Source organism: Tamandua tetradactyla, chromosome 5 (assembly GCF_023851605.1).
Source record: "Tamandua tetradactyla isolate mTamTet1 chromosome 5, mTamTet1.pri, whole genome shotgun sequence".
NCBI lineage: Eukaryota > Metazoa > Chordata > Mammalia > Pilosa > Myrmecophagidae > Tamandua > Tamandua tetradactyla.
In genome coordinates, this window is record NC_135331.1 from 15,241,852 (window position 1) to 15,253,501 (window position 11,650).

At 44.6% G+C, this 11,650-nt stretch overlaps 1 long non-coding RNA gene across 3 annotated transcripts in view; it reads left to right on the forward strand.

Annotated features, from left to right (window-relative positions):
• The window catches only part of LOC143683665 (uncharacterized), a 48,450-nt gene extending 37,332 nt beyond the window's left edge, over positions 1–11,118 (forward strand). Inside the window, exons 1-2 of one of the 3 annotated variants that reach the window (XR_013175579.1) lie at positions 6,819–7,602; positions 10,782–11,118. This is a non-coding gene — a long non-coding RNA (uncharacterized LOC143683665). The other 2 variants (XR_013175580.1, XR_013175581.1) reach the window with 2 other exon arrangements.
• The last annotated feature ends 532 nt before the right edge of the window (positions 11,119–11,650 follow it).

An 11,650-nucleotide genomic window follows, 5' to 3' on the forward strand; every position in this document is an offset into this window, starting at 1 on the left:
CCTTGGTCTACTCCCCTAGACTTCCTCCTTCCATCCTTGGCCCCTTCTGATGCAGAAAAACCAATTTCTGCTCCTCTGGGTGTTTCTGCTCACTGGCTACAGGTGACAGGCTGGATTTGGAGGGAGAGCTCTTTCTCCCAGGGGAGTCACTGGGCTGTGGGGTTCTTTTACAGGCTAGCTTGAACTCTGGGGGGCCCTCAAACTGACAAGCACCTCTGTCTGCTAAATTGATTGTATGCTATTCCATCATTATGTCATCCCATCATCCTTCCACAAATGCCTTTGTCTGCCGTATTTTTATGGCCCTTCCTTCAAGAGGGACTGCATGGAAGGTGGGTCCATGTGATTTATCTCATTGGAAAAGGGAATTCTTATCGCTGGTATCAGATGATGGGATTTCCCTCTTATCACCCCCCTCTTTTGTTTTGGGTTTAAAGGCAACCCCAATGAGTTGGATTAAGAAGTTTTAGGGAGTTCTTTAAGTGCCAGCTTCCTCAAGTTGACAATGACCAGAAATGGAGGACTCAACTGTCTCCTAATTTCACATCCTCGTTGATACCTAAATCACAGTACATCAGTCCTGGAGTTTGTTGCCAGGATAAGAAGACCCTGATTGGATCAAAACATTCCCCAGTAGAGGCTTTGAGGCTTTGAGAAATGTAATCAGTGAGCCCAATTAAAAAAAAAAATACTCTTGAAAAATTGAACAAGTAATATATAGTCATTAAGGAAAAAATGAATCTCCATTTAGTAATGGAAAAAGTAGAAAAGGGGGGTACAAGGAAAAAAAATAAAAATCACCTGTCATCTCATCACACAGCACTAACCATTCATATTTTATTATCTATCTTTTCAGTCTTCCATGCCTGGTATAGGCATTTTAAAAGAAAATAAGATCATATTGCATGTGCTGTTAATAATTTTTCAGCAAAAATTCTGTATAATATTGTTAAATATTTAAATGATACAGAAAATAACAGCAACAAGAATAACAACAAAAGCCCCAAATTGCACCTATGGTCTATCTTCTTCTCCAAACTCTTGGAGAAGAGTCCAAGCTCTTCATTTGGGTCTGGCTTCTCATTGCTTGAAAGATCTCTGGGCTGGCCCAAGGTATTGGCTTGTTATTCATTACATTTTGATACTTGACTTTTTCAAGAAGTCTGCAGCATCTACCTGGGCTAATGGAAGCCACACCAGTAAAGCCTACTGCCTTCTTGGTTTTGGAGATGCATTTAGGCTGCGCCACACGGGACCTGCCTTTTCATGTAACTCTTATCTCTGATGGCAAGGTGTTTTCTAGTTTATAAACTGTTGGGTTATTGGAGGGACTTATTCATGTGAAAATGGGTTCATTACTGGGCTCCATTAGTTCAAGTGTCAGAAATTTCTTCCCAACTCCGTCAGAGAGCCCAGTGCAATTTGTGTTCATTAAACCCAAACAAAGGGAGGGCAATGGGGCATTTTTTAAACCCTTGCTATTCTACAAGTCGAAGGGATGTAGAGTTGACAGAGAACAGCCTGAATGAGAGTCTCCTAGAGGCACTGCTCCAGTGGCCTGTAGCTATTTCATGATTTGGGGAACTTCCTGAGAGGAGATATCCTATAGCATCAGATTCGCACCCTTGAAAATTCTGCTTCATGACCAGGCATCGTGGGATACCCTTGAGTTTGGACCACTCTCCTTTTTTACCCTGGGAGGGTTTTCTCTGCCCTGTAGCCCCAAAGACCATGCAATAGGTGAGTTTAAAGCTGTGTGGAGAGTGTCTTTGTTCATTGGGCCTGTGAGTCTGAGCTTAGAGTCAGATCTGTATTCATTAAGATCATGCCATGATTTCAATTGCCAAAATGACTCCATGGTCTAGGCAGGTGGGAACTAGCTAGAGAAACCTATTTTCCCAGTGCTTGTCAAGTAAAAGTGTTTTCAGGAGGCTTAAGGGACAACTCTGGGAAAAAATAACTTTGTTGATAAAGAAGAAAATATGGAAAGGTGAAGGAAAAGAACTAACATGCGCTGGGAGCCTTTTCTGTGCCCTGGGTCCAAGGGAGGTTGGCATTGCTAATTCAGTCCTTGGAGCTATCACTTGAGATCGTGTTCTGGTTACTGTTGCTGGTTACCAGACCGCAGCTTACAGCTCATGGGTTGTGTGGGCGAGGAAGGACCCGGGCTCAGCAGGAATGGCTTGTGTCGCTCCAGGAGTTCTCGGGGCTCAGTTGGGAAGACTCCAGTTGGTGGTGATTTGGTGGGTGTGGACTCGAAGAGAGGGAGGTCAGGAAAGTTTAAGATATCTTTGAAAACTGCTGGAGGTAGAACTAAAGGAACCCTATTCTATGGGCAGAAAAGGTAGGCCAGGAAGGTTTGATGGTCAGTCCCAGATAACACACAAAGTAGGATGTACAGCCAGAATCGAATCCAGAGTCATGGGGTGGAGAACCATCTCTGCAGTTAAAATTTAGGGTGTTTGTTGTAATTAGTAAGAATAAGTTATCTATATGGTGGACTAAACATGGCTCAAGCTGTTTACTGAGGCGGGAGTTATTGAACTCTTGTCGTTGGTGAGGTGTGAACTATTGGACCAAAAAAAAAATGGTCATGAAGAAGTCAACTGGGTAACTATTGTTCGCAATATGTGGTGATTCAGAGTGTGGTCACCCTGATTTTGAGAGGTCAATAAGTCCAGCTTTTGTCTTCAAGTAGAGCCTCTCATAATCTGCAGTGGACTCAGGTATCAATCCATGGTTCAAAATTTTAAAATATTTTTTATTAGGGAAGTTTTAGGTTTATGGAAAAATGATGCAGAAAATACACACTTCCCATACATCCCCTGTTATGTACATTTTCTTTATTAACACTTAGCATTAACGTGGTACTTTTGTAACACTTGATAAAACGTTATTATACTATTAACTATAGTCTGTAGTGAACATTATGTTCACTCTTTGTGTTGTACAGTCCTATGGTTTTTAAAAAATGTATTCTAGTAACATATATACAACCTAAAATTTCCCCCTTTAGCCACATTCTAATATATGATTTAGTGGTGTTTTTTTATATTCACAATGTTCAAATCCTGGCCCTAAATTTATTATGTCTCTGTGTTTTTGTGCTTTTAAGTCTTGGTAAATGTAGATGTTGGAGAGATCAGCCGAGTCTCCTTGGGGAGACCAGACTCTTTAAATGTGGACAAGTTCCATTTATTTTCCAGGAAAGAATTAGAGTGGTTCATTCATTCAATCCACAGATATTGCATTTTGGGGATGTTTCTGTATGTCTGATACTGGGCTAAGCAGTGTTTCTCGAAAGGGATGATTTTACCCCTCAGGAGACATTGGCAATGTCTGAGACGTTTTTTGATTGTCACAATGGGGGGCAGGGGCAGTGTGCTACTGACGGATAGTGGGTGGAGGCCAGGGGTGCTGAGAATCTTACAATGCACAGGACAGTCCTCACAAGAAAGAATTGCCTGGCACAAATGTCAATAGTACCAAGGTTGAAAGATATAGCGGTGCACAAGACAGATGTGGTCCTGCCCTGGCCGAGTGTCCTTGGACTGAGTCTTCTTAACTTGTTCTCGAAGTCACCAGACTTTGGAGAGGGGTCCCTTTAAGGAAAACGTTGATCTTTCTTTTTCCCTCTATCCAGGCATGTGTGTGGTAGGCCTGCTATTGTTGTATGATAGCTGGTGAGTGTGTGTGTGTGTGTACGCGTCATGTGCAGAGCCGTGGGAGGTATAAATTTGGACTTGTGCGATTGCCTGTTTATGTCTGTGTCCATTGGTGTGGCTCTGTCAGTAAGAACTTCTCCATCATTTCCTTCCCCTGCTTGCCAAACAAGCATGTGCGGCTTGCTAAGACCCTTCTGACGTTGATTCGTCATCAGGCAAGATGAAGAAATCATTAGGGACAACTCAGCTTTCTTCCTCATCTCTGCCCCCGTTCCCCTCACCACCCAGCCCATCGCCTCCTACCTTGGAGGTAAAACTGGAAGTCAATAAACCCACCTCTGAATTGAGGCTTTGAACCTGAAATTTAGTTTAGGCTAACTCCACTGTGCCTGCGCCAGGATCCAGGAAGCCTGAAAAGTTGTGCATTTTGGAGGACTCAAAGAGCAGCTGTGAGAATACCGGACGGAGTCCAGGATTTCCCAATCTTGGCACTATTGACATTTGCGGCAGGATGATTCTTTGTTGTGAGGGTGCCTTGGGCATTCATAGGATGTTGAGCTGCATCCTTGGCTTCTGTCCACTAGATGCAACCCCAGTTGTGACAACCAGAAATGTCTCTAGACATTGTCCAGTGTCCCACGGTGGGGGGGGGGGGGGGGCGGGGAGTGCAAAAATAATTTCCGGTTGTGAACCACTGACCTAAAACCGCGCACAACACCGTGGGTGAATCTCATGAACTTTATGTTGATCGAAAGAGCCAGATCCTAAAGCATGATACCGAATGGCTCCATTTCCAAAAAGTACAAAAGGGGCAAAGCCCACCCATTGGGGTAAAAGTTAGGATAGCAGCTGCCCTCGAGAGGGGGAGGGATGCGAGTAATGACTTTGGGGCACTAAGGGAGCTTCTGGGGACGTTTGTATTTTTTTTTTTTTTTATCAGATGCTGGGGACTCTTATGGGTTGTGCACTTCTCTGTGTGTATATTACACCTGGAATCAAAAGGTGTGTGCGCGTTAAGGGAGGAAACACATATTAAATGAATATATTTGGAGAAGCCGAGGTGGTTTTTAAACATATTCCAAAGCAACAGGTTTTATCTTCTTCCCAAACTCCCATCGTGGAGAGTTTATGAGTAACTTTACTTAAACTACTCTTCTAGAATCCCCCAACTGCTTCTCAAGCAACAGGAACAAGTCTACCAAGAAATGATCTGATTGAGGAGAACACATTGTCATTCCCTATACAAATACACACTCACAGCACACACACACACACACACACACACACACACTCACCCCAAACAGAGACGTTACCAGGCCTGTGCTGAATAGAATTTCCTGCCCTGTGTTCCCTGGACGGTCCTACGGAGTGGAGTGAGCTGCAAACCGATGCTGAAATGAACCAACAAGCTGGACCGAAAGTTTTGAAAACAAATGGCTCTTTTAAATGGGGTCGGGGGGATAATCTACACATGCTCCAGTAAAAGAAAAGGCTGCGCCCCACACCTCACCACCCACTGTGGCCCCATCCCGGTCCGAGGACCTTGGATTATAAAGCTTCTGGGGTTTCCGGGCTCTATGAACAGCGACACAGCCAAGAGAGCTCAAGGCAGAGGCCATAGGCGTTTTATTATTTTTTTTAACGCTCCTCTTTCAGGGAAACTGAAGGAAGAGTCTGGAAGCAAGCAGGCCACAAGATGTATCTGGGAGACCCCCAGTGTCCATCCTAGCAGGCTTCCTCGGGCATCACTATTTGGGAAAATCCGGTGGACGCTTGCTGCAGCCAGCCCAGCTGCTCAGCATTCATAAACGGGGGCGCATCTGCTCTTGACTGGTAGTATGGAGTCAGGCGGGGGTTGGGTGAGGGGAGAAAAGCCCTGAATACAGGGCTGATCTCACCTAGTGCCAAGAGAAAATTGCCATTCGGCTGGAGTCATGGAGAAGTGCTTCGGGAGGGAGCAGAGGCTCTTCATCAAAATGCCCCTTCCTTGCTGCTTCCCCTCCCGCCTCCCTCCCCCTTTCCTCTTTCTTTCTTTTTAAAACACTCCAGGTTCTAGCCAGCCTGGAGATTTATGACGTGTTTCGCTTTGCGAACACCCTAAGATCGTATTTGGGTGATGAAGAGCTGAGAGGTCTGCAGACAGCCTGGTGGCTGGGAAAGAGAGCATAATGAAGATAGTATATTTCCCGGTCGCTCTTTCATGCACATTCATAAAGTTATAAATGTCCCTGGGCATGGGGAAAGCTCAGAGGAGCCTTTGAAAACACCCAGCAACGTACTCAGAGATAGCAGGCCCTCCTGCAGGGCCACAGAGGCAGCGCATGCTTGCAAACACACACAGAAGCATGGCTGTGTACACACAAGCTCACCCCAACATATAAAACCGGAGAGAAACCCACTTCCAAGCATCAGACCCAGATGGGGACATGTACCCAAACACACACGTACCTCCCTGCGCCCCCTCCGAAAAGTTAAAATGGAATAGGCATGACGGGACCCCTGTAATTCCCTCTTCTCGCCTCAGTTTTCCTTGCAATCCAAGTATTTTCTGAAATGTAGCCTTGGGGCCCCAAACCACCCTCCTTTTTGCTTCCTCAATAAGACCTCCAAGTCCATAACAAAGCAGAAACTCTTAGAAACCAAGGCTCAAGGAGTTCCAAGCAGTTCTGCCTTCACAGCTGCTGCAATAAACTTTCAGGAGGAGAGTTTGCATCTCAGGAGTGTTGCTGGAGACCCTAGCAGAAAGTGAATGCAAAAGATAGATGACCCAAGGACAAGTGAGGGGATAAGTAAATTTCCTTTGACAATCAGGACAGGGAATTACATGGGGACTCGCCTAGAGACAAAATAAAAACTGGCCCCAGCAATCTCCCTCACTTTTCTACAAGATCTAATTACAGATGTCTTGACATTCTTGCTGCATAGAGTTTCCTTAAAAGATTTGCCAAGAAGAAACATTTGGAAACTGTGTTTTAGGTATAATCCCTTCTGGGAATCAACTGTTGCTTGCTTTGTCGTTGGATGACAAAATGCTTAATTACAACGATGGCGATGTAGAGCACATTTGGAAAACTGGATTCTTGATCTACACAATGTATACCCCATACTGACAATGGCCTTTTGGCAAAACTTCGTCTCTGATCTCATGTTAATTACTACACAAATATACTTATTGTGGGTATTGAGTTTATGCAACCAAGTCCTCTTGACACATGGTCACAATAAAAATGCATTTTTTCCCTTCCCCTGACCCTAAAAATAATTAAAAAAAATTTTTCAAGATGCTGTTTTAATAGCATGAAAGCTGTCTGATGAATGAGTGTTCACCCTGCTTTTTTTTTTTTTTTCTCTCCTTTTATTAAAAAGTCTTTTAAACCAAGCATTCCTGGTTTGTAGTACCCTTCTTTACTTTTGCTTTTATTCGAGGCAGGAGAGACAGATTAGATTAGATTAAAGACCAGGGGACACCTCGTGAAATACATTCCATCCAGAGGCAATTTGGTTGATAGGGTCAGTGTGTGTGTTTGTGTGTGTTGTCTTGTGGCTTGCTGGTGGTCTTTTCATAAATATAGGGTTCTGGTTCCTAGGAATGCAATTGTTCTTTTAGCCTTTTACTCTTCAGAAATTTTCAGCCTTTGATTGTGGCCTGAGTTTTAGGGACCTCCGTTTTTTTCGGGGACAGTAAATTTCCTTAACTCTTCCCTTTAGCTTCACACAATTTTTGGAAACTTGTTTGTAAAAGCAGCGGCAGCTTCCTCTCAAGCTGCAGATGAGAGAGAGAGACGGTTTGTTTCAAATCCCTTCTTTGCACCAGGCCCCCAGGTTTGGCTGATGATGTCACAGCAGTAACCATAGCAACACACTGTGACATCACAAGAAAAAAGGCCCCTGACCTTGGCCTGGAATTCAAAGGGAAAGCAGCCCATAAACTTCTAAGGCAAGCAGGAGATAAATATCCTTAGCCATAAAAGAACAAACGGAGTTTGGGGTGGGGGTGGGAGAGGGGGGAAAAAATAGCAGAACTTTTCTTTTCTTTCTTTTTTTTTTTTTTTTTTAATACTGTAAAATGCACTGCCAAGTTTTTCAGGAAGTGCCAGTGGCCATTTTGATGATGTGAACTAGACTTTAAAACAGAAAGAGAAAAAATGAATATGGCAAAGAAAGAGTAGTTTTACAATATTAGAAATAATCAGGTAAAGCTTTTCCCCAAACGATAATCTGTAAAATGGGGTGGAAGGCGTAGAGTGGTGGTGGTGGGGGGGGGTGCATCAGAGCACAACAGAACACAATCAAACAGACCCAGTTTCAGGTGAGGGGATGGAAGTTGGGGTAGCTGCCAGGAGAAAGGGAGAAATCCAGAGTGGGTGTTTATCAAACATTCACTGTGGCAGCCTGGGCTGGATTCTGGAGGAGAAAAATGGGTAGAATTCAAAATATGGATCTTAATGAATAGTAATTGTTAGGGGTTGACTTGAATCCCTCCAAAAAGATATGTCCATGCCCTAACCCCCACTACTTCAGAAGGTGACCTTATCTGGAAATAGGGTCTTTGTGGATGTAATTAAGAGGAAGTCACACTGAATTAGGATAAGTCTTAAATCCAGTATGACTAGAGTCCTTATAAGAAGAAGAGACGAGACACAGAGGCAGAGACACACAAGGCAGAAGGACGCATGACAAAGGCAGAGAGCAGAGCCATACAGCTACCAGCCAAGGCACTACAAGGTCTGCTAGCAAACAAAAGCTGGGAGAGGCGAGGAAAGGTTCTCTCCTACGAGTTTCAGAGGCCCAGGTGATACTTTGCTGATACTATGCTTTGGGCTTCTGGCCTTCAGAACTGCAAGGCAGTACGTTTCTGTTGTATAAGGTCCTAGTTGGGGGTGCTTTGTTACGCAGCCCTAGGAAATGAAGACGGTGTCAGTGTTGGTTCTTTGTTTTGACACGTGTACCAAGTTAACGCCAGACAATAAGGAGGGGAAACAGAAATTGGGTGAGGGGTGTTTGGGGGCTCTCTATACTATCTTTGCAACTTTTCTATCAGTCTAGAATTATTCCAATATAAAAGCTGTATTAAAAAAAAAGAGGAAAGTGAGGTATCGGGCTTCAATGCGAGTTCTGGGACGTTTTCTGTGCTTTGTTCTGGAAGTTTCACTCATGTCTGGAAGAAGTGCAGCCCATGTGCCCATGAAGTGCATTTCAGCAGTGGCGAAAGTGAGCAGGTGGCCCGCTGGGGCCACAGAAAAGAGACAGAGGCCTAGAGTTGCTCACATTGAGAAAAAAGAAAAAAAGGGAAAGAAAAAGTCTCCTGGGCCATCTTATGTAGTTCTTCTTGTCCTCAGAATAACCTGGCCTTTATTTCACTCTAACACTTCTTACTCTAGATTCCTGAGGATTGTTTGACCACATGGCATGAGGAGTTGACCGCCAGAGGCTAGGAGGGGTGAGGGGAACAGCTTAGAATTGAGAGAGGAGCGATGCTGGGATCCTGTGCCTGCATTCATATCAACTTGCATATGATATTGGGAAAGCCAGTGCTCTCTCTGGACCTTGTTTTCCTTGCCCACCAAATGGGCTATTGAAAAGCAGATCACGTGGGTGAGCAAACTTCATGTCAGGTGCTAGTTTGGATCGCCTGGTACAGACTGGGTGGGCGCCTGTGTTGAAAAGAGTCCTGAGACTGGGATCAGTGAGGAAGAGTGCTATGATCCATTAGCAATGTCTGCCATGGATATAGGAGGGGAAAGTGGGGGCATCTGTTTGCCATTCTGGGCCCCTGGACACTTGGGCCTGCCCTCTCTGGGGTCTGCTAGTCCACAAATCCTTGTGCTTCCACCAACATCACTGTGGAAGAATAGAAAACAGTCTCCAGAGTCTGCTGATCCTGGCTTTCAATCCTGGTTTAGCCCTGTGTCCTGGTGGCTGTGTGGTCCGTGACATCTGACAAATATTAGCCTCAGTGCGCCAAGCCCTGTGTGTACTCTCTGCCATTTGGGGTTCATAGTTTGGTGGAGGAAAGTGACAAGTTCAGAAGCAGCAAAACTGCACTGTGGCCAGTGCTCTGATTACAGTTAGAAATGAGTGTTCTTGGAGTACTGAGTAGGGGGACCTGACCTACATCTGGGGTGCAGGCAAGGGAGACTTCCTGGAAGAAGTGGTATCTAAGCTGAATATTGAAGGTGAGTAGGGATATCCTGGGGAAGGGAACATGGAAAGGTGAGGACGGTCAAGGCTGGGCTTAGATCATGTAGGGCCTGATTAACTTTGTTGGGCAATTTAGGCTTTATCCTGAGGTTAATGGAAGCCACTGAGGAATTTTAAGCAAGGGAATTTCATAATGTCTTTCTGGCTTCAGAGATAGATTTGGGGTAGGAGCAAGAATGAAGGACATTGTTAGAATCCAAACAGGAAATGATGACTGCTTGGTACTAGAAGATGCTGATGGGGCAGAGGGAAGCAATTATTGACAGAGGTTTGGGGGATTGAATGGATACAGAGTGTGTGTGTGTCTGTGTGCCAGTTACTTAATTCCACAAGCCTCAGTTTCCATATCTGTGTGAAGTCATTTGCCTTGACAGTCATTGTGGGGTTTAAGTACAATGATATGTAGGCGCTCCATAAAGATTAATCATAACCAATATTTCCCAAGAATTCAGTGATCCAGCCAGAGATTGACAGATCCATTTAACAAATAGCAAAGCTGAGGCCCAGAGAGAGAGGTGATGGATTGACCAGCATCCTACAGCGAGATAATGGCAGAAGTACGATTTAAACCCTGTATCTCCATGATTCCCAATCTTTATCTCCTCTTCCCTCTTCTCCAGCCAGCTCACTCCCTGGGAGCTTCCCTTTGAACTGAATTCTTTGATGTCAGGGTAAAATAAGGTCCCGTAAGAGGACAGCTACTATCAGCCACTGAAAATTGCAAAGTGGCGCTAAGCTCTGGTAGAAGTTTTAGAAAGGAAGGGAGGGGGCTGGGGAGTGGACAGAGAGCCTGGGGGCCTGGGGGGTGGCATCTCAGGTTTTCTCAGAGTCACTCTAGCCAATGACGTGGTTTCCAGAGTGTGCGTGTCAGTTGTCAGAGATGTCCAGCCTAAGGTCATGCCTTGTTCTCCACAGTCACCTTGAAGGATGACTCAGCAGAGAAGAGAGAAAGGTCAATTCAGCTACAAACGAGAACCAGCCCTGGCTCAAAGGGAGACATAACAACAACAGCAACAGCAAATGGCAATATAAACCACCCCAGAAAATATCATCACCTGCCTCTTCCCCCCAGTCCAGGCCACCGTCAGTCCCCCCAACGACCCCGTGCCCTAACTCCCCTCCCTGTCCCCACTCTGGATCCATCCTACACCAGCACCTGCTTTGCTTGTTTTGTGTGTTTGCTTCTAAAGTCCACTTTATTGAGGTGTAATTTACATGAAATAAAATATATCCATTTCAAGTGTAAAATTCACTGAGTTTTGATAAGTGTATACACCCTTGCAACCAACAGAACCACCCATGCAACCAAGGTCTAGAATGTTTTTATCACCCCCAAAGGGTTCTCTCCTGCCCCTTCTCAGCAGTCTGCCTACCGCCACCCATGTGTTCCCGACCCCTGGCAGCCACTGGTCTGCTTTCTGTCACTGTAGAGGAGCAGGAGCACTTCTTGAGTTTCATATCCTTGAAATCATACAGTATGTTCACTTTTATATTTAACTTCTTTTGCTCAGCATCATGTGTTTAAGATCCATTCCTGTTGTTGCGGTGGATCAATAATAGTTTGTTCCTTTTTATTGATGAATAGCATTCCATTGTATGGAAGTACTATAGGATATCCATTTACCTGTTGATGGACATTTGGGTTATTTCCAGTGTTTTACTATTATGAATAATGCTGATATGAATATGCAAGTATAAGTCTTTTTGTGGACATGTGTTTTTTTTCTTGGGTAACATCTAAGAAAGGAAATGCTGAGATATGTGGTAAGTATATGTTTAACTTC